General features: G+C 49.4%; 1 non-coding gene across 1 annotated transcript; it reads left to right on the top strand.

Annotated features, from left to right (window-relative positions):
* Window positions 1-538: 538 nt before the first annotated feature.
* LOC112879186 lies at window positions 539-645 on the top strand. Its single transcript, XR_003226008.1, has one exon. It is a non-coding gene; the product is annotated as a small nucleolar RNA R71 (small nucleolar RNA).
* The last annotated feature ends 20,066 nt before the right edge of the window (window positions 646-20,711 follow it).

The following is a 20,711-nucleotide window of genomic DNA, read 5'->3' as shown; positions in this document are numbered from 1 at the left end:
TCTTGATAATGTTATCATATTAATTTATTTTTGGCCGTACACTAGGTCTTTTAAAGAAGGCTGAAAATTGTTATTAAAGTTGTTACCTTGCTGTTGGCCGAAGGGGAGGTTGGGCTTGGAGTTCCAACCTTGCTGAGGATGGTAGCCTGAGTTATTGGCATTATTGTTCCCAATGAAGTTCACGTGCTCTTGAGTCGTTGGGCAACTGGTGCCCGAGTGCCTAGTATCGCCGCATGTCTCACATGTGATCTGAAACTCCATGATCTGGTTGACCTCCTAGTGCAGAGATTCCTACTTTTTCATGAGAAGATCCATCTTGGCTGCTAGCATATCTACACCATGAATTTGGTGTACTCCTTTATCACGGGCTGGTTGCCTATCTCCCTTCCAACTCTGGTTGGAGGAAATCTTGTTGATGAACGCCTTAGCTCTTGCAACATTGAGGGAGAGAAATGCTCCTCCCGCTGCTGCATCTATGTGGTCTTGCGCTCGCTGACTCAAGCCATGGAAGAAGTTCTGGATGATCAGCCACTCTTCCATGCCGTGGTGTGGGCATGCTGTGATTTATTCCTAGAGACGTTCCTAGGCTTCCGGGATGGTTTCATCCTGGAGTTGTTGAAAACTGGAAATCCTGTTCCCAAGGGCATTGGTTTTGCCCACCGGAAAGTACTTGGCCAGGAATGCATTAGAGCAGGCATCCCATGTGGTGAATGCATCCTTGTTGGTGTAGAACCACGCCTTTGCTTTCCCAAGTGGAGAGAATGGGAAAAGCTGAAGACGAATGTTTTCCATTGTACCGCCTCTGGGGTTGATTATGCTACTCACTTCCAGGAAATTCTGGAGATGAGCGTTGGCATCCTCGGATGCCTTACCACAGAAGGGACTTGCTTGGACCATGTTGACAAGCCTAGTCTTCAACTCAAAGCCTTCATTGCCTTGGTTGGTGTTCAGTCCAGTAGGGATGTGGCTGCTGGACAGGGCTGAGAATTGACGGAGTGTCTTCTGAGCCATGGGTGATGAAGCTGGTGTTGTTGAACCTTGGCCTAAAGAAAACCTTTTCTAAGGTGGGACGACTCTACATTGGATAATTCGCCCAATTCATTCTGGATTCGGGTTGAAGTTGTATGGTACATCAAAATCGGTCATACATTGCTCTGCATACATCACAAAGACAAGAGAGCAATGGTAAGCCCGCAAAAGTTAGCGGCGATAAAACAGTAAACTTTATCAAACTATTCATTGATATCTTTAGCCAATTGCATCCCGGCAACGGCACCAGAAATGCTTGTTGGCGTTTCTTATGCCCAATAGAATATGTATTCCGCAAGCGCACAGAATCCACCATCGTAGAACTTTGCCTTGGAGTATTCCAGGGTATCGTAAATTTCCACCGGGAAGCACTATGGTCTAAAGAGTATCAAATGAACAAGTGAATCTTTACTGGAGATATCGACCGACTAACTTAGTGGGTGTTAGCTAGATAAGATATGATAAGATAAATGTCCAGGCAATGATCGTGTGGCATAGGAGACTCTAAACCTTTGAGCGGTAACCAACTGGGAGGATAACGAGCGAGAATGACTCCTAGAACACTTCTAAACCAACGAGCTAGCCTCTCTAGACTAAACCTTCCTTCCGACTGGAACCAAGAACTTACTTCCGCGGCAGGAAGAGGAAGGACTACAGAAAGGGGTGAGAGGGGAGTCCAACGGCAACCTGCAACTACTGCTATGAAAACACCCAATCGTGGTGGACTAAAAGGGACGGACAGGGCTGTCACCACCTGCTGCCTACCACACTGTTTTATAGGGTGGAACACACTTTCTAGCTAACACTAAGCTAGACACCACGTTTGCACTCGGTCTTAGGATTTCTCTTGAGGCCTTCAAGAGAAATCCCCCTCAACCTAGAGACCTAAGTTGAGCTCTCTAGTCCAAGCGAAAAAACCCGTAAGGTAAGATCCCGATAAAATAGGAAAGAGAACAAAGCCTAAGCTAGAGGATAGAACTTGCATGCACAAGCTGAATAACTTGGAAAGATAAATAAATGTAGAAAGTAAAGGTGACTCGAAAAGGTAAAGAAGATAAATTATATTGATAAATATCAAAGAGAAAAATACAAGAGTTTATACCAGACTTCCGACGACGACTCCGGAATCCCGAGACAAGCTCGACTTGACTCTAACTCCCGGACTGCTAAACCTAACTCTAGAAAGGGAAATGAGTAGAGAACTCCTTGGTGTGTGTTACAAGTGGGATGTGCTGGTCTATTTATACTACTTCCAAGTTGGTTCTTGCAGCTTAGCTTGTCCTGGACGCAGATATGATGATTAAAGTAACTTCCACGTGAAGTTAAATACGTGGCGCGGTAGAGGGGGGTCGGCCGGCCTCTCCTAGGCTAGCCGGCCTAGGATGGTGGACACGTGTCACCGCACTTCTCCTAGTTGGTCCTGATGCTCTCCTGGTGTCGATGGAGGCAGCGTCTGTCTGAAGCGGCACAGTTAGAGGTCGGCCGGCCTGGTCAAGGCCGGTTGTGGTAAAACACGCGTCATAGAACAACATCTCATATCATCACAAAAACGGTGCGCCATCAACTCCTCGTATCTGTGATGACTGCAAGTCATCATAAAACCAGTGAGACATGTAGTGTTGGGACCCATAGACCACATGTGATGATAGAGGGTCTAGTGTGTCTACGTGGCTGTCACGTGTAGCGACCTGGACCGGCCGGTCCACATGCCAAGCTTGTGGGTCAACTATGTCAACGCGGGTCCACTGGAGAGGTATGACCCGGGCGTCCACATGTATGAGTGCGGGCCCAGCAGGCCGACGTGGCTGACACGTATAATTGTAGGTCCTGGATTATTAGTCCAACATGTCTACTTGGCAGCCATGTGTGCTGACTGGGACCCGAAGGTCGATGTGTTAGGGTTGTGGGTCAAATATGTCAACGCGGGGTCCACTAGAGAGGTGGGACCTGGCTGTCCATGTGTACGTGTGCGGGGCCAGTAGGCCGACATGGCTAACACGTGTAACTGTAGGTCCCAGTTGACTGGTCCAACATGTCTACCTGGTAGGCACGTGTGTTGACTGGGACCCGAAGGTCCTCGTGTCTGCGTTGTGGGTCAAATTTGTCAACGCGGGGTCCACTGAAAAAGTGGGTCAACGTGTACGAGTACGGGCCAGCAGGCCAACGTGGCTAACACATGTAACTGTAGGTCCTAGTTGACTGGTCCAAGATGTCTATGTGGCAGCCACGTGTGCTGACTAGGACCCGAAGGTCCACGTGTCAGGGTTCTAGGTCAAATATGTTAATGCGGGGTCCACTGGTGCGGTGGGACCCAACCGTCCGCGTATCCGAGTGTGGGCCAGCTTGCCATCGTGGCTAACATGTGCTAATGCGGGTCCTGTTGGGTGGGTCTACGTGTTGCTTGCCCGGTCTAGCGTGCCCACATCGTGGCCACGTGTCATGGTGGTGCCCGTAGATAATAAGGCCTGGGCCTTGTTTTAAAGTCAGGCCTGAAATGAAATTTTTGTGGAGGCGGACCAGGTTTGAGTGAGCTATCAGGATCCACTCGATCCGGCTAGGAAGAGAAAAAGGCCCCTGTGAAGACATGTGTGTCGAACGCTCCCTAAAAAGGGAGGAAAGATTTTGCTGTTGCACAGGTTTGAACACGGGCCAAAGCCAGCTTGGCAGCTGCTATCCACCACTGGTGAGGTGGGACCCAACCATCCATGTGTACGAGTGCGGGCCAGCTGGCCATCATGGCTAACACGTGCTAATGCGGGTCCTGTTGGGTGGGTCTACATGTTGCTTGCCCGGTCTAGCGTGCCCACATCATGGCCACGTGTCATGGTGGTGCCCGTAGATAATAAGGCCTGGGCCTTTTTCAAATTCAGGCCTGAAATGAAATTTTTATGGAGCCGGACCAGGTTTGAGTGAGCTATCAGGATCCACTCGATCCGGCCAGGAAGAGAAAAAGGCCCGCTATGAAGACATGTGTGTCGAACGCTCCCTAAAAAGGGAGGAAAGATTTTGCTGTTGCACAGGTTTGAACACGGGCCAAAGCCAGTTCGGCAGTTGCTATCCACCACTGCGCTACACAAGTGTTTTGGCCTAGCTCCACACTCACATCCTCTTTGAGCAAATAAATGTTGGCCTTACCCACGCGATAGTTTTTGTTCCTGCACACCATCACGATCGAGAAGATGGTTGCCATCCCCAGAACGCGGTGCTGCCTAAACTTCCTAGTGACCAAGAGGGGTCTTCAGAGACTCCTCCTCGATGTTGTCGCCAGTTTCCTTGCCAGTTCGCAGAGGGGATTTCAAGATCTTCTGCTCTCATCGTCCTCATTCCGCGACATCGTCGACACCGGCACTCATGGTGGCGAGGCGGCACTAGTCATCGCTGGTGGATCTCCCATACGATGTGGCCATTTGGATTGCGGGGCACCTCGCTACAACCTTGGAGCATCCCATGGACTACCTCCACAGCCTACGGGCGACCTGCAAGTTCATGTCACGTGTGCAGCGACATGGCACGGAACAACTACAATGGCTACGTCACCCTTCTTGCTTGCCTGACCCAAGTCGACAACCCGGAGGCCTGCTTCCTTACTAGGATGGGAGTCATCTTCACTAGAGGCACGCCTGCAGCCCGGCGGCCATGCACCGTCGAGCTGAAACGCGCCGCCGCGAACGGGCACAATGTGGTGTGGCCTATGTGGCCGCTGTCCTCCTCTACAGGGCCAATGCCGATGCTACCGCTGCCGATGCTGCGAGGCGGTGCATGAGACAGGTCGATGGTAGGAAGAATCGGAGACGGCGGCGGTGGGCGTCGTTGATGGTGGACCAATGCTGAGCAACGCAGGGTGTTTGCTATGCCGCGACAAGGCCTTTGAGGAGTTCTAGTGATGGCGATGTTGGGTGTGGTGGGCCAAACCGCTGCCGCCGGCATAGGTGCGCGGCGATCTTCCATGCACTAGCGGCAATTGTGGTGTTCCTATCAATCAATGCGAACCAGATCGATTAACTCTATATTGCAGGGAGGAATGTAGGCTTCGACACGAAACCGATCATGCGTTCCTGAAGTTTATTAGACCGTGTTGACTCTGTTTATTTTGGTTGTTAAGGTCTAGGATTATTTTGGTTGCCAATGTAAATATAAGATTAATGAAGATCTTATGTTAGCCTTTAAAAATTAAAAACTTCAACATATTTATTTTGGATGTGCGTTTGTTTAATTACCTGAACGACTACTCCAAAGGAGTGGTGTTTTTGTGAATTCCCCTAGTGCCGCGATAGTTCGTGTTCCTGCGCACCTTCCCGAGAAGGTTGCCATCCCCACCGAGACACGGCGCCGCTTGAACAATTCCCAAGAGGGGTCATCTTCAAGAGATCTCCTCTATGTCGTCGCCATTATATTCCCATGCATTTCATCGCCACAAGATCAAACTCCTGCTCTCGTCATCCTCGGCTCACCCCTCCCCAAAAGAGGGTTTTTTTTCAAGAAATCCCCAACTGTACTGTAGCCCCTCTCGAGCTACAATGATCCACCTCCTCCTCTGTAACACCCTAAGGTAAATTTTCGCTATTTTTAATGAATTTATTTGAGTTTAAATAAATTTTCCAGTCTTTTACTTAATTTACATCGCATTTAAAGTAATTTTATAACGCAAGAAAATAAAATTTATCATAGGATTAATTTGTCGGTGCATTCATGCTGGTGCATTGTTTTATTTGTGTTGAGTGTATAGTTTTGAATTCAAATTGGATTTGAATTCAAATAGAATGGTTTGAATTAGTGAGTAAGAAGAACAAAAGAAAGGAAAGAGTAGAAGAAGCCAGCCCAGCCCAACACACTCCCCTCTCTTCCCGCGTGGGCCAAACCCGAGGCCCAGCACCCTCCCTTTTCTCTCTTCCCCCGCGTGGGCCACGACCCCGGCCCGTTTCCCCCTCAGCCCCGCGCTCCCTTCCTTCTCCCTCTCGCTGCCACTCCGGGCCCACCCGTCGGCGCCTCCCCTTCCCCTTCCTCCCAGCGCCCGATTTCCCTCCCCTCCTCTGTTTTTCCCCTCGCCGGTCCGGCCGCCCTGCCGCTGACCGTGGGCCGCCCCGCCGCACCCCGGAGCTCCCCTCCCCTCGCTCGCGCGGCCCCACTGGTCATCGCCCGAGCTCCTCTCCCTTCTAGAAGCCCCGCAGCACCTGGGTAAGGCTGAGCCGCAACGAACCGCGGAAGGCACGGGATCCGTGGCCGTGATCCGCACGCCGAGGACTGCCCCCTCCCCCTTCTTAGCCGCGGCCTCTCTCTCGCGTTCCTCCTCAGCCGCATCCACCTCCCCCACTTCCCCTCTGTGCCCTAGCGCCGCCGCTCCGCTGCACGACCCGAGGGTAGCTCCGCCGCCTTGCGCCACCGCAATTCAACACCGGAGCCTCGATCCTCGGCCTCCAACCGCCGTCGCAGTACCCCGGCGAGGTAAGAAGCGCGCCGTGCCCCTTTTTCCCCCTATTCCCCTCTGTACGTGCGCGCCCCACTTGCCGCCGTTACCCCGAGCCGCCCCGTCGTGGAGATCCCTTACCCGAACCCTAATCAGCCGTCCCAAGCCCTTAGACGAGTTCCCCGCTGTCCAGTCTCTCTCCCCGGCACGATCCCGACCACCCAGAACCCCCGGAGCACCGACGTTGGCAAACTCCGGTGAAGCGCCGCCACGGGGGAGGTCGCCGGCGAGCAATCGCCGCCCCCGGGGGTCCCCGTTCTCCCTGGCCGTCCGATCTGGCGTTCACGGATAGGATTAGATCGTGAAGCCCTTCGATGAGAGCCGTAAGATCCTGATCCGAGCGACCACGTCCGCGCGTACCGGTTCGCCCTTACTTTAAATCCAGGCCGTCCGTCCTTGATCCGGCGTGTGGGGTTGAATTTCCGTTATGATCGGCTCTGGCGCGTTAGATCCCGATCGGACGGGTGAGATCTGCGCGTACCCCTTCGCTTAAGTGGATCTAATCTCAGCCGCACGATCAAGATCCGAGGGCCCAGAACAGATCTTACCGCTTCAGTCACGTCTTTTTGCTAAAGAGCCCTCGCCTTTTTGGGGAATCAACCCGCAGTCCTAGTAGTTCAAAAATAAATTACAGGCAGGTCCTTTTCTTCCCGTTTGACCCCCTGCGCTTCCTGGAAATTGAACCCGCCGTCCAAGCCATGCCTTTTCACGTGCTAGCCCCTAGATCTAGGCTTTAATTACGTTTTAGTCCCCGGGTTTTGTTCAGAAGCCCCTGGTTTCTCTGTTTTTCTTACAATTAGGTCCCTGGATCCTGTTTTAAGCGCAGTTTTCACGTTTTAGCTCCGTTTTAGGTGTTCTTTATATGCACGCGATCGTTGTAACGCGTAGAATAGCTTTAGACTAGTTTTGTGTGCTGTTTCTATGTAATGTTGTACTGTTTTCTTATAGTTTGTTCTTGTTATGCATGTGTGTATGTGTGGGCTATGTTTGATGATCGTGAGTAGACGCGGAGCCTTTGGAGCAGTACCAGGAGCAGCCGTCTTCCGAGCACTTCGAGCAGCAGCCGGGAGAGTACGAGGAAGGCAAGTATAACATGAACCTCCTATCACTTTTAAATACAATTTCATACTGCATTTTAATATTGCATACCTATAAGGACTTCCTAGCCACTTTTATATCCTTATATATATCCTACGGGTTGCATTTTTGGTTAGTTGTGCTAGGTTGCTGCGCTATAACAAATCTTGGTCCTTTTTAATTAATTTGATTAATGGTCTTATGCAACTTAATTCTGGAGCCGACCCTCTGTGCTGTGTGCTTGAGTGGTTTGTGCGTCCTTAAAAGATGTTTTTGTTAGAAACATGGTTTAGGGGGCCAGCACGGTGCTTAGTGCTTGGTTGGCCACTCTCCATAAGGACCGGTTCATAGAGCGACAACCTGGGACAACCGCGCAACCACAAGACTGGTATGGGACGGTCTTGACTTACTAATTAGGTCATTTTGGTTCGGGAGTAACTTACCTGCGTGGGCAAGAGGGGTGGTAAGCTTCAATGGTCCCTGCTCCTCCGGCTTGGTCTGTGCTGTGTGTCTTGTACCCCCGGAGGTGGGCCCCATCGTCGCTGATCCAGAATCCTTAGCGGTTACACCTTACCAACGTGATCCTTTGTAACGGTCTCGTAGTGTGCTTGCTAGCCATCTCACCTAAGGAAGTGTGATGAACAACTAGCGTAGCTCACGACTTGTGGGTAAAGTTGTGCAACCTCTCGAGAGTGTAAAACTGATATATCAGCTGTGCTCACAGTCATGAGCGGCCCAGATCCTCCGTCTGATTAGTGGGGTTATCAACCTTTGACGAGGGCGATTCCCCGGGTGGTTTTGGTTTGGATGGTTCTCAGTAGTTCTTAATTAATGTTGAGTAATTCTTATGCAATTGGGTTTATGGTAATTCATCCACTCATAGTAATTAGTTTTAATAAAATTTGCCAAGACTAAAAGCTAATGCAGTTGAGTCAGCTAACCTTAGAGCCTCATGCTCGTGTTATACTTGTTGAGTACGAGTTTGTACTCACACTTGCTTTTCTACTCTTCTGTTCTATTTTGGATATCTTCGACTGCTGCTCAGTGCCCGGCAACGTGGAGGACTACGTCAGCGGCTTCGACGACTTCTAGGCGTTTGTCTCCCAGTCGACGTCCCTGTGGCGCCCAGCTCTTTATGTATTTCTTTTACGCTTCCGCAACTCTTGAACCGATTCTTGATTCGGTTGTAATAAAATACTTCATTTATGATTCATTTACGATTTATATTAACGTTATTCGTGACATGTGTTGTGATATCCTGATGATCTGTTGTATATATGCGTGACTTGATCCTGGCGCATATATGATTGCTCGATTTATGTTCTTATAAATCGGGTGTGACAGATTGGTATCAGAGCCGTGTCGACTGTAGGACGAAGCCTAGGTAGAATTGGCCGAGTTTAGGACTTCTGTTCGCTTGCTTACCTCCGCAAATCTTCAGCCATCGTTTTTCTGCTTCTATTCCTTGAGTCTTAAGCCCTAGATTTGCTATCTTCCCCGTCTTTTCTGAGGGTAGCTTGAGTTTTCCGTAGACGTTGGCCTGAGTCGCCTAATCTTGTAATTTATAAGTTTAGGTTGTCCCTATAAAAATACGCTAGAACGAGTGTGTTAGTCGAGTAGTGTGATAAACTCGACTAATTTGTGAATATTGAATGTTTGTTATTGTGCAAATGCTTGATTTGGATTTTTGGTTGATTGCATAGGCTAGTAGTTAAACTTGTTCATGCAAATCGACCTAACCCAACTTGAACTAAATAATAAAATTGAGTTAGAACGTTGGGGGTAAAACCTATATTCCTTTCTTTCTGTCATATCCTTCCGAAGTTACATTTCCGCAGCTGCACGATATCTGATCCTTATAAATTTCGTTTGTTGCAATCAGATGGTGAACACCAGGCGCACCGGTTCCGGTTCTGACCAGCAGGAGCAGAACAACCAGGGTACTGGTCAGCCGCTACCGATGCCGCCACCACTGACCCCGGAGCAGTTCTTCCAGCTCCAGATGCAGATGATGGCTACCCTGAACAACACCGTTCAGGCTCTGCAGCAGATCCACGCTCAGCCACCGCCTCCTCCGCCACCTCAGCCCCGTGACAGGCGTGCGGACTTCCTGAGAGGTCACCCGCCGACCTTCTCTCACGCCACGGACCCACTCCAGGCGGACGACTGGCTTCGCTCGGTGGAGCGCCAGTTGGTTGTTGCGCAGTGCGACGACCGGGAGCGAGTCCTGTACGCAGCAGGGCAGCTGCGAGGTTCCGCTCTTGACTGGTGGGAGTCCTACCCAGCTCGAGATCGTGAGGCTCTCCCGTGGGACCAGTTCCGTGAGCGTTTCAGGAACCATCACATTCCTGAGGGCATCATGAAGATGAAGCAGAAGGAGTTCCGTGCTCTTAAGCAGGTAAAATTTAACGGAAATTCCTTACCAAATTCTTTTGAGCTTGATCTATCCTTGATCTCTTTTGTAAAACCTGACCAATTGAGCGATTTCCATCCTTGTCATCCGTGTTCGTTATTTCAGGGATCTATGACGGTGACGGAGTATCGTGACCGTTTCCTTCAGCTTGCCCGCTACGCCCTGCTGACGTCGCTCGTGATAGCGACAAGCAGGAGTACTTCAAGGAGGGGCTGGATGATCACATCCAGTATGCGCTGCTGAACCACCGCTTCGACAACTTCAACCAGCTGGTTGATGCGGCCCTCAACACCGAGCGCAAGCGTCGGGAGATTGAGGACAAGAAGAGGAAGATGGCTCCATCCTCTTCGGGCAGCAACACCCGTCCCCGCTACCAGTACCCTCCACAGCAGCAGCAGCAGAGGCCGCCTCAGCAGTACCAGCAGCGGCAGCAGTACCCGCCTCGTCCTCAGCAGCAGCAGCAGGCGGGACAGGGTCAGAGGCTTCCGGCGCCTCCGGCTCCACCAGCTCAGAGGCAGGGAGCGCCCACTCCTCCTCCTGGGCAGCAGGCTCCAGCACTTCCTCGAGTGTGCTTCCACTGCGGCGAGCCAGGGCACTACGCCAACGTCTGCCCTCGGAAGGCGCAGGCAGGACAGCAGGGGCGTGCAGCACCGCCCAAGGCCCCAGCTCAGGGCAGGGTGAACCACGTGACGGCCGAGTCAGCGGCCGAGGCTCCCAACGTGGTTATTGGTACGTTCATGGTTAATGCCCATCCTGCTACAGTGCTTTTTGATACTGGTGCTACGCATTCTTTCATCACCCAGTCTTTTGTTGAGCATCATGGCATTCCTACTAGCACATTAAAGAGGTGCATGTTAGTATCTTCACCGGGAGGGCAGTTGAGGTCTCATGTCTTCTGTCCCAGAGTCAGCGTGGCTATAAGGGGGGTAGATTTCAGTGCGAATCTGATGGTACTTGACTCCAAGGGCATTGATGTGATCCTTGGGATGGAGACTCTTGCTAAATGGGGAGTCCGGATAGATTGTGCTCAGAGGACGGTTCTTCTGTCAGCACCGGATGGTCAGGAGGTTACTGTTGGAGCTACGGAGCCTTCTGGATTTCTTCATCAGATGGAGGCTAGACCCACGGATGGCATTCGCGTGGTGTCTGAATTCCCGGATGTCTTTCCGGACGATTTGCCAGGTATGCCGCCTGATCGCGACATTGAGTTTTCTATTGATCTCTTGCCTGGCACAGCTCCTATTGCTAAGAGGCCCTATCGTATGGCTCCTGTCGAGCATGAGGAGGTTAAGAAGACTGTCGACGAGTTGCTAGCTAAGGGTTATATACGTCGCAGTTTCTCTCCTTGGGCTTTTCCTGTATTGCTTGTAGAGAAGAAGGATGGTGCGAAGAGAATGTGCGTCGATTATCGGGATCTGAATGCAGTCACTATCAAGAACAAGCATCCATTGCCCCGTATTGAGGATCTTTTTGATCAGCTTCAGGGTGCTCGTGTATTCTCGAAGATCGATCTTCGTTCGGGTTATCATCAGCTGAAGATTCGTCCTGAGGATATTCAGAAGACGGCATTCACCTGCAAGTATGGGTTATACGAGTATACGGTCATGTCCTTCGGCTTGACTAATGCTCCGGCTTTCTTCATGCATCTGATGAACAAGGTTTTCATGGATTATCTGGACACCTTTGTGGTGATATTATTGATGATATCCTGATATATTCCAAGTCAGAAGCGGAGCATGAGAAGCATCTGAGGCTTGTGTTGCAGAGGCTCAGAGAGCACAGCTGTATGCCAAGCTCAGCAAGTGCGAGTTTTGGATTGACGAGGTTCCGTTCCTCGGTCATGTTATCTCCAAGGGAGGTATTGCTGTGGACCCCGGAAGGTGAAGGATGTGCTTGACTGGGTTGTACCGCAGACGGTGAAGGAAGTCCGCTCTTTTCTGGGCTTAGCAGGTTATTATCGGAGGTTCATTGAGAATTTCTCCAAGATTGCGAAGCCTTTGACTTCCTTGCTGGAGAAGGACGTGGGTTTCTCTTGGACTGATGAGCGTCAGAGTGCCTTCGAGGAGTTGAAGAAGAAGTTGACTACGGCGCCAGTCCTTACTCTGCCAGACCAGAGCAAGAGGTTCACAGTGTATTGTGATGCTTCAAGGGATGGTCTTGGTTGCGTTCTGATGCAGGAGGGCAGAGTGATAGCTTATGCCTCGCGGCAGTTGCGCCGGCACGAGCTGAATTATCCCACTCATGATCTGGAGTTAGCCGCAGTTGTGCATGCTCTGAAGATATGGAGGCACTACTTGTTTGGGCAGAGGTGTGATATTTACACCGATCACAAGAGCCTCAAGTATATTTTCACTCAGAGTGAGCTGAATATGCGGCAGAGAAGATGGCTAGAGTTGGTCAAGGATTATGACCTGGAGATTCACTATCATCCGGGCAAGGCAATGTTGTGCAGATGCTCTGAGCAGGAAGAGCTATGTTAACATGGCCGTGGCTTTTCAGATGCCTCAGGAGTTATGCGAGGAGTTTGAGCAGTTGAGTCTGGGTTTCTTGCATCACACCTTGGGTACATCGTTCGAGGCAGAACCCACTCTAGAGGCCGAGATCAGGCAGCATCAGAAGGAAGATCCGAAGCTGCAGGAGGTTCGTGAGTTGCTCAAGATTGGCAAGGCTCCTCATTTCAGAGAGGATGAGCAGGGTACCTTGTGGTACAAGGGTCGTATATGTGTGCCGGATGTAGCAGATCTCAGGAAGTTGATTCTGAGTGAGGCCCATGATACAGCATATTCTATCCATCCAGGCAGCACGAAGATGTATTACGACCTGAAGGAACGATTCTGGTGGTCTGGAATGAAGCGTTCCGTTGCGGAGTACGTGGCTATTTGTGACACTTGTCAGCGTGTCAAGGCAGAGCATCAGAGGCCAGCAGGGTTATTGCAGCCGTTGAAGATTCCAGAGTGGAAATGGGAGGAAATCACTATGGACTTCATTGTTGGTTTGCCTCGTACTCAGAAAGGGTACAACTCCATATGGGTAGTAGTGGATCGGTTGACGAAGGTTGCTCATTTTATTCCGGTGAACACTACTTACTCCGGCGCTAGACTCGCAGAGTTGTACATCTCCAGGATTGTCTGTCTGCATGGTGTTCCGAAGAAGATTATATCTGATCGAGGATCTCAGTTCACTTCACGGTTCTGGGAGCAGTTGCACGATTCGTTGGATACGAAGCTGCGCTTCAGTACTGCTTATCATCCTCAGACAGATGGACAGACAGAGAGAACCAACCAAGTGTTGGAGGATATGCTTCGAGCTTGTGCTATTCAGTACGGTACCAGCTGGGATAAATGCCTGCCGTATGCAGAGTTTTCTTATAACAACAGTTATCAGGCCAGTCTGAAGAAATCCCCGTTTGAGGCTCTGTACGGTCGGAAGTGCAGGACTCCGCTGTATTGGGATCAGGTTGGTGAGAAGCAGGTGTTTGGTCCGGATATTGTTGAGGAGGCCGAACAGCTAGTGCAGCAGGTGCGAGAGAATCTGAGGGTCGCTCAGACTCGTCAGAAGAGCTATGCGGATGTTCGTCGCCGAGATTTGACCTTTGCAGTGGGTGATCATGTATATCTGAAGGTTTCACCGATGAGAGGAATCCGCAGGTTTAATGTACGAGGGAAGCTAGCTCCTCGATACATTGGTCCGTTCAAGGTGTTGGAACGGAAAGGTGAGGTGGCATATCGTCTGGAGTTGCCACTCAATCTCTCAGGAGTGCACGATGTGTTTCACGTGTCTCAGCTGAAGAAGTGCTTGAGAGTGCCAGAAGAACAAGCACCGATAGACGGGTTGGAAGTGCAGGAGGATCTGACCTATATCGAGCATCCGGTGAAGATTCTGGAGACATCTGAGAGAATTACTAGAAACAAGAAGATCAAGATGTGCCGTGTTCAGTGGAGTCATCATACGGAGGATGAGGCTACTTGGGAGCGAGAAGATGAGCTGAGGAATACCTATCCCGATCTCTTTGCTAGCTAGCCTATCCGAATCTCGGGACGAGATTCCTGTAAGGGGGGTAGGTTTGTAACACCCTAAGGTAAATTTTCGCTATTTTTAATGAATTTATTTGAGTTTAAATAAATTTTCCAGTCTTTTACTTAATTTACATCGCATTTAAAGTAATTTTATAACGCAAGAAAATAAAATTTATCATAGGATTAATTTGTCGGTGCATTCATGCTGGTGCATTGTTTTATTTGTGTTGAGTGTATAGTTTTGAATTCAAATTGGATTTGAATTCAAATAGAATGGTTTGAATTAGTGAGTAAGAAGAACAAAAGAAAGGAAAGAGTAGAAGAAGCCAGCCCAGCCCAACACACTCCCCTCTCTTCCCGCGTGGGCCAAACCCGAGGCCCAGCACCCTCCCTTTTCTCTCTTCCCCCGCGTGGGCCACGACCCCGGCCCGTTTCCCCCTCAGCCCCGCGCTCCCTTCCTTCTCCCTCTCGCTGCCACTCCGGGCCCACCCGTCGGCGCCTCCCCTTCCCCTTCCTCCCAGCGCCCGATTTCCCTCCCCTCCTCTGTTTTTCCCCTCGCCGGTCCGGCCGCCCTGCCGCTGACCGTGGGCCGCCCCGCCGCACCCCGGAGCTCCCCTCTCCTCGCTCGCGCGGCCCCACTGGTCATCGCCCGAGCTCCTCTCCCTTCTAGAAGCCCCGCAGCACCTGGGTAAGGCTGAGCCGCAACGAACCGCGGAAGGCACGGGATCCGTGGCCGTGATCCGCACGCCGAGGACTGCCCCCTCCCCCTTCTTAGCCGCGGCCTCTCTCTCGCGTTCCTCCTCAGCCGCATCCACCTCCCCCACTTCCCCTCTGTGCCCTAGCGCCGCCGCTCCGCTGCACGACCCGAGGGTAGCTCCGCCGCCTTGCGCCACCGCAATTCAACACCGGAGCCTCGATCCTCGGCCTCCAACCGCCGTCGCAGTACCCCGGCGAGGTAAGAAGCGCGCCGTGCCCCTTTTTCCCCCCTATTCCCCTCTGTACGTGCGCGCCCCACTTGCCGCCGTTACCCCGAGCCGCCCCGTCGTGGAGATCCCTTACCCGAACCCTAATCAGCCGTCCCAAGCCCTTAGACGAGTTCCCCGCTGTCCAGTCTCTCTCCCCGGCACGATCCCGACCACCCAGAACCCCCGGAGCACCGACGTTGGCAAACTCCGGTGAAGCGCCGCCACGGGGGAGGTCGCCGGCGAGCAATCGCCGCCCCCGGGGGTCCCCGTTCTCCCTGGCCGTCCGATCTGGCGTTCACGGATAGGATTAGATCGTGAAGCCCTTCGATGAGAGCCGTAAGATCCTGATCCGAGCGACCACGTCCGCGCGTACCGGTTCGCCCTTACTTTAAATCCAGGCCGTCCGTCCTTGATCCGGCGTGTGGGGTTGAATTTCCGTTATGATCGGCTCTGGCGCGTTAGATCCCGATCGGACGGGTGAGATCTGCGCGTACCCCTTCGCTTAAGTGGATCTAATCTCAGCCGCACGATCAAGATCCGAGGGCCCAGAACAGATCTTACCGCTTCAGTCACGTCTTTTGCTAAAGAGCCCTCGCCTTTTTGGGGAATCAACCCGCAGTCCTAGTAGTTCAAAAATAAATTACAGGCAGGTCCTTTTCTTCCCGTTTGACCCCCTGCGCTTCCTGGAAATTGAACCCGCCGTCCAAGCCATGCCTTTTCACGTGCTAGCCCCTAGATCTAGGCTTTAATTACGTTTTAGTCCCCGGGTTTTGTCCAGAAGCCCCTGGTTTCTCTGTTTTTCTTACAATTAGGTCCCTGGATCCTGTTTTAAGCGCAGTTTTCACGTTTTAGCTCCGTTTTAGGTGTTCTTTATATGCACGCGATCGTTGTAACGCGTAGAATAGCTTTAGACTAGTTTTAAGTGCTGTTTCCATGTAATGTTGTACTGTTTTTCTTATATTTTGCTATTGTTTGTGCATGCGTGTATGTGTGGACTATGTTTGACGATCGTGAGTAGACGCGGAGCCTTTGGACCAGTACCAGGAGCAGCCGTCTTCCGAGCACTTCGAGCAGCAGCCGGGAGAGTACGAGGAAGGCAAGTATAACATGAGTCTCCTATCACTTTTAAATACAATTTCATACTGCATTTAATTCTGTATACCTATAAGGACTTCCTAGCCACTTTTATATCCTTATATATATCCTACGGGTTGCATTTTTGGTTAGTTGTGCTAGGTTGCTGCGCTATAACAAATCTTGGTCCTTTTTAATTAATTTGATTAATGGTCTTATGCAACTTAATTCTGGAGCCGACCCTCTGTGCTGTGTGCTTGAGTGGTTTGTGCGTCCTTAAAAGATGTTTTTGTTAGAAACATGGTTTAGGGGGCCAGCACGGTGCTTAGTGCTTGGTTGGCCACTCTCCATAAGGACCGGTTCATAGAGCGACAACCTGGGACAACCGCGCAACCACAAGACTGGTATGGGACGGTCTTGACTTACTAATTAGGTCATTTTGGTTCGGGAGTAACTTACCTGCGTGGGCAAGAGGGTGGTAAGCTTCAATGGTCCCTGCTCCTCCGGCTTGGTCTGTGCTGTGTGTCTTGTACCCCCGGAGGTGGGCCCCATCGTCGCTGATCCAGAATCCTTAGCGGTTACACCTTACCAACGTGATCCTTTGTAACGGTCTCGTAGTGTGCTTGCTAGCCATCTCACCTAAGGAAGTGTGATGAACAACTAGCGTAGCTCACGACTTGTGGGTAAAGTTGTGCAACCTCTCGAGAGTGTAAAACTGATATATCAGCTGTGCTCACAGTCATGAGCGGCCCAGATCCTCCGTCTGATTAGTGGGGTTATCAACCTTTGACGAGGGCGGTTCCCCGGGTGGTTTTGGTTTGGATGGTTCTCAGTAGTTCTTAATTAATATTGATTAATTTATTATGCAATTGGGTTTATGGTAATTCATCCACTTGTAGTAATTAGCTTAAATAAAACTTTGCCAAGACTAAAAGCTAATGCAGTTGAGTCAGCTAACCCTAGAGCCTCATGCTCGTGTTATACTTGTTGAGTACTAGTTCTGTACTCACACTTGTCTCTCTACTCTTCTGTTCTATTTCGGATATCTTCGACTGCTGCTCAGTGCCCGGCACCGTGGAGGACTACGTCAGCGGCTTCGACGACTTCTAGGCGTTTGTCTCCCAGTCGACGTCCCTGTGGCGCCCAGCTCTTCATGTATCTCTTTTACGCTTCCGCAACTCTTGAACCGATTCTTGATTCGGTTGTAATAAAATAATTCATTTATGATTCATTTACGATTTATATTAATGTTACTCGTGACATGTGTTGTGATATCTTGATAATCTGTTATATATATGCGTGACTTGATCCTGGCGCATATATGATTGCTCGATTTATGTTCTTATAAATCGGGTGTGACATGAACCAATCACAATAAAATAACACAACTCTTAAATCTTTTGAGCCTTCAAACTTCAGCTCCACTATATTCTCAATGACACCGAAATACTTCGTGATAGAACCATCTGAGGCACTCGCGGTGGTCACAACTCCACTATTTGTTGTGGCAGCATGTGGATTTTTTGCTTCAAACTTGGTTGAACGGAACCGAAATCCGTTTATGTCATAACAACCAGAACTCCTAGCAGTCGTGCTTCCATGTGAAAGCTGTCTTAGATCATCATGGACACTGCTATCCTTCATGCACTACAAGTTTTAAAATTTTGTTAACTCATAACAAGTTATATAAATAAGGTAGTTAGAGTAAGGATGCTTACATGTCTTCTAAACCATGTGACAAAATTTGGACCACCACGTAAACCCTCACGCCGTAAGGTTTCGAGCTATTTAGTAGTTGGTTGTCGTGCATATCTCCATTGTTCCTGATCAAACAACCTACAGATTCTTTATTTAGCACAAGTACATTGCTAAACGTGCTTCACATATGAGATATATGTCATGGTACTTACACGAAATATTTTTCCATCTCCTCCATATTTGTGTACATATACAACAATGCAGTATTCCATTCTTGTATGCACATTTCATAGACCAAACTAGCACCGACGGCCTTGCCAGTCCACTGAAACAGCTTGAGATTGCTCTTCGGTGTCTCATTCGAGGTGTGGTAGCGCGGTATATGAGCATTAATATTATTTTCTTCTGCAAAATATGTGCTCGTGTAGTGTGAGATCTCCTTAAGATAGAATGCCTCGGCAATGCATCCCTCCACTCGTGTTTTATTTCCGATGGTTGATTTGAGCTTCTTTAAGTCTCGTTCAACAAAGTACATCCACCTGTATTGTACGGGGCCACCCACCTCAGCTTCATAAGGCAAATGCACTAACAAGTGTTGCATTACATTCATGAAACCTGGGGGGAACACCTTCTCCATCTTACATACTAGGACAGGTATTTCCTTACTCAGTTTTCTCATTGTGTTCTTGTTAATTTCTTTTGCACATAATTGCCTGTAGAAAAAACTTAACTCGGCCAACATTGTCCAGATTTCTTCAGGGAGGTACCCACGTAGCATCACAGGCAACAACCTTTCCATGATGATATGGTAATCGTGACTTTTCAGACCATTCATTTTCCCAGTTACAATGTTCACCGCTCGTTTCAGATTCGCTGCATATCCATCAGGAAATTTAAGGTTCTTCAACCATAAAAGAATTTCTTTCCTCTCCGCAGGCTTAAGATAGTACTTAGCACGTGGCTTCCCCATATGGCCAGCTTGATTGGGTCTCAGATTAAGGGTTGGCCGAACACATATTTCAGCTAAGTCTTGCCGAGCTTTGAAATTATCTTTAGTCTTATCTTTCAAATCAAAAACCATACTAATTATACTTTCTGCAACATTGCGCTCTTGATGCATTACATCTAAATTATGTGGAAGGATCAGAGCAGTAGCATAAGGAAGGCTCCAAATAGCAGCTATATGAGTCCAATTATGCTCCTCTTTGACCCCTTCAAACCCATCATCTGTGGCAATTAACCGACAATGACTTGCTACAATCTCTTGACCGGTCAAACGCTTGGGTGGACCCTTAGTAACGATTGTGTCCTTGCGAAAGACATCTCGTTGACTCCTGAACGGGTGATCATGAGACAAGAACCGACGGTGACAGTCAAAAAAGCAGAATTTGCCACCATATTTCAAACGTAAAGCATCTGTATCACCCATGCATATCGGAAAACATAGACGACCGTGCGTGCTCCATCCCGAGAACATTCCATATGCAGGAAAATCATGAATAGACCAAAGAAATGCTACTCGCATATTGAAGTATTCCTTCCGACTGCTGTCATATGTACTAACTCCATTCCACAAGTCTTGCAGCTCATCAATCAATGGTTCCATGAACATGTTCAAACGCTTACTGGGATTGTCAGGACTAGGTATAATGAGCGTCAAGAACACATACTCATCTTTCATGCATAATGATGGTGGAAGATTGTATGGAATTGTTATCACTGGCCAACATGAGTAGGGGGCAGCATTTGAGTTAAAGGGAGTGAAGCCATCAGTGGCCAACCCAACACGCACATTCCGAGGGTCACTTGCAAAACTTGGATCATAATGGTCGAGGGCCTTCCAAGCTGTACCATCAGATGGATGGCTCATGCATCCTGTATTATTACGAATTCCCTCTTTATGCCATCTCATATGTTTTGCAGTCTTCAGAGATAGGTACAACCGTTGAAGCCTAGGTTTCAATGGTAGGTACCGTAACACCTTAACGGGCACACTTGTTATCTGCACACTTCCATCCTTTTTCACCACCTTCTTGTATCTGCACTTCTTACAAAACGAACAGTACTTGAGATTTTCATTGTTCTTCCAAAATAACATGCAATTGTTCTCGCACACATGGATTTTTTGATATGGCATCCCTAAACCAGCTAACAACTTCTTTGAGTAGTAAAAATCTTTCGGGAACTTATGAGGTTTCGGAAGCATGTCCGAAATTAAGTCAACAAGATCATTGTAACAACTTACTGAAAAGTTGTACTTGGACTTTATAGCCATTAACCGTGTCACAGCAGCAAGCTATGATAAAGTAGTGGCCCCATGTAATGGTTCTTTTGATGATGCAAGCAGACCAAAATATTCCGGTACCTCAGCAGCATTCTCAACCTGTTGGACAAAATCATCCATCATTGCATCCATGCTATCTTCATTCTCCTCAAAGCTATCAACTAGGTTGTACGTCTCCTGCTCCTGTGACTCCCCATGCTCATACCACCTCTTATAGTTCGGCATGAAACCCCACTTGCATAGGTGACGCTCCATATCAATCTTGATTTGATGAGAACAATTCTGACACTTGTTACATGGACACTTTGCCAAACCACCACCAGGAGACAAGGAAAAAACATGATCAACAAAAGCCTGTGTGTTGACCATCCACTCTCGCGTAGGTATTCCGTTACTTGTCCAACCATCATACATCCAACTTCGATCGTCTCTCATTTTCTCAAACTAGCTACTTCATAACGAAAGTGAGAAATATTACTTCATAAACGATACTAAGCAAACAATAATTATCTAGCAAATGTAACAAAAATATTTTAAGAGTAATACAAATAATTATGTAGTGGACAACAATGCATCACTAAGTTTAATAGTTATTCGGTCAGTTCAAAACTAGCAGCAAAGAGAACGGGCAAGTATACCTGTGGGCCGCGGTGTGCCGCGGGTGCCTGCGGGGGCGGCAGCGGGGCACGGC

The sequence above is a fragment of the Panicum hallii genome, chromosome 1, assembly GCF_002211085.1.
Source record: "Panicum hallii strain FIL2 chromosome 1, PHallii_v3.1, whole genome shotgun sequence".
Lineage (NCBI taxonomy): Eukaryota > Viridiplantae > Streptophyta > Magnoliopsida > Poales > Poaceae > Panicum > Panicum hallii.
This window is presented reverse-complemented; position numbering and strand designations above follow the sequence as displayed.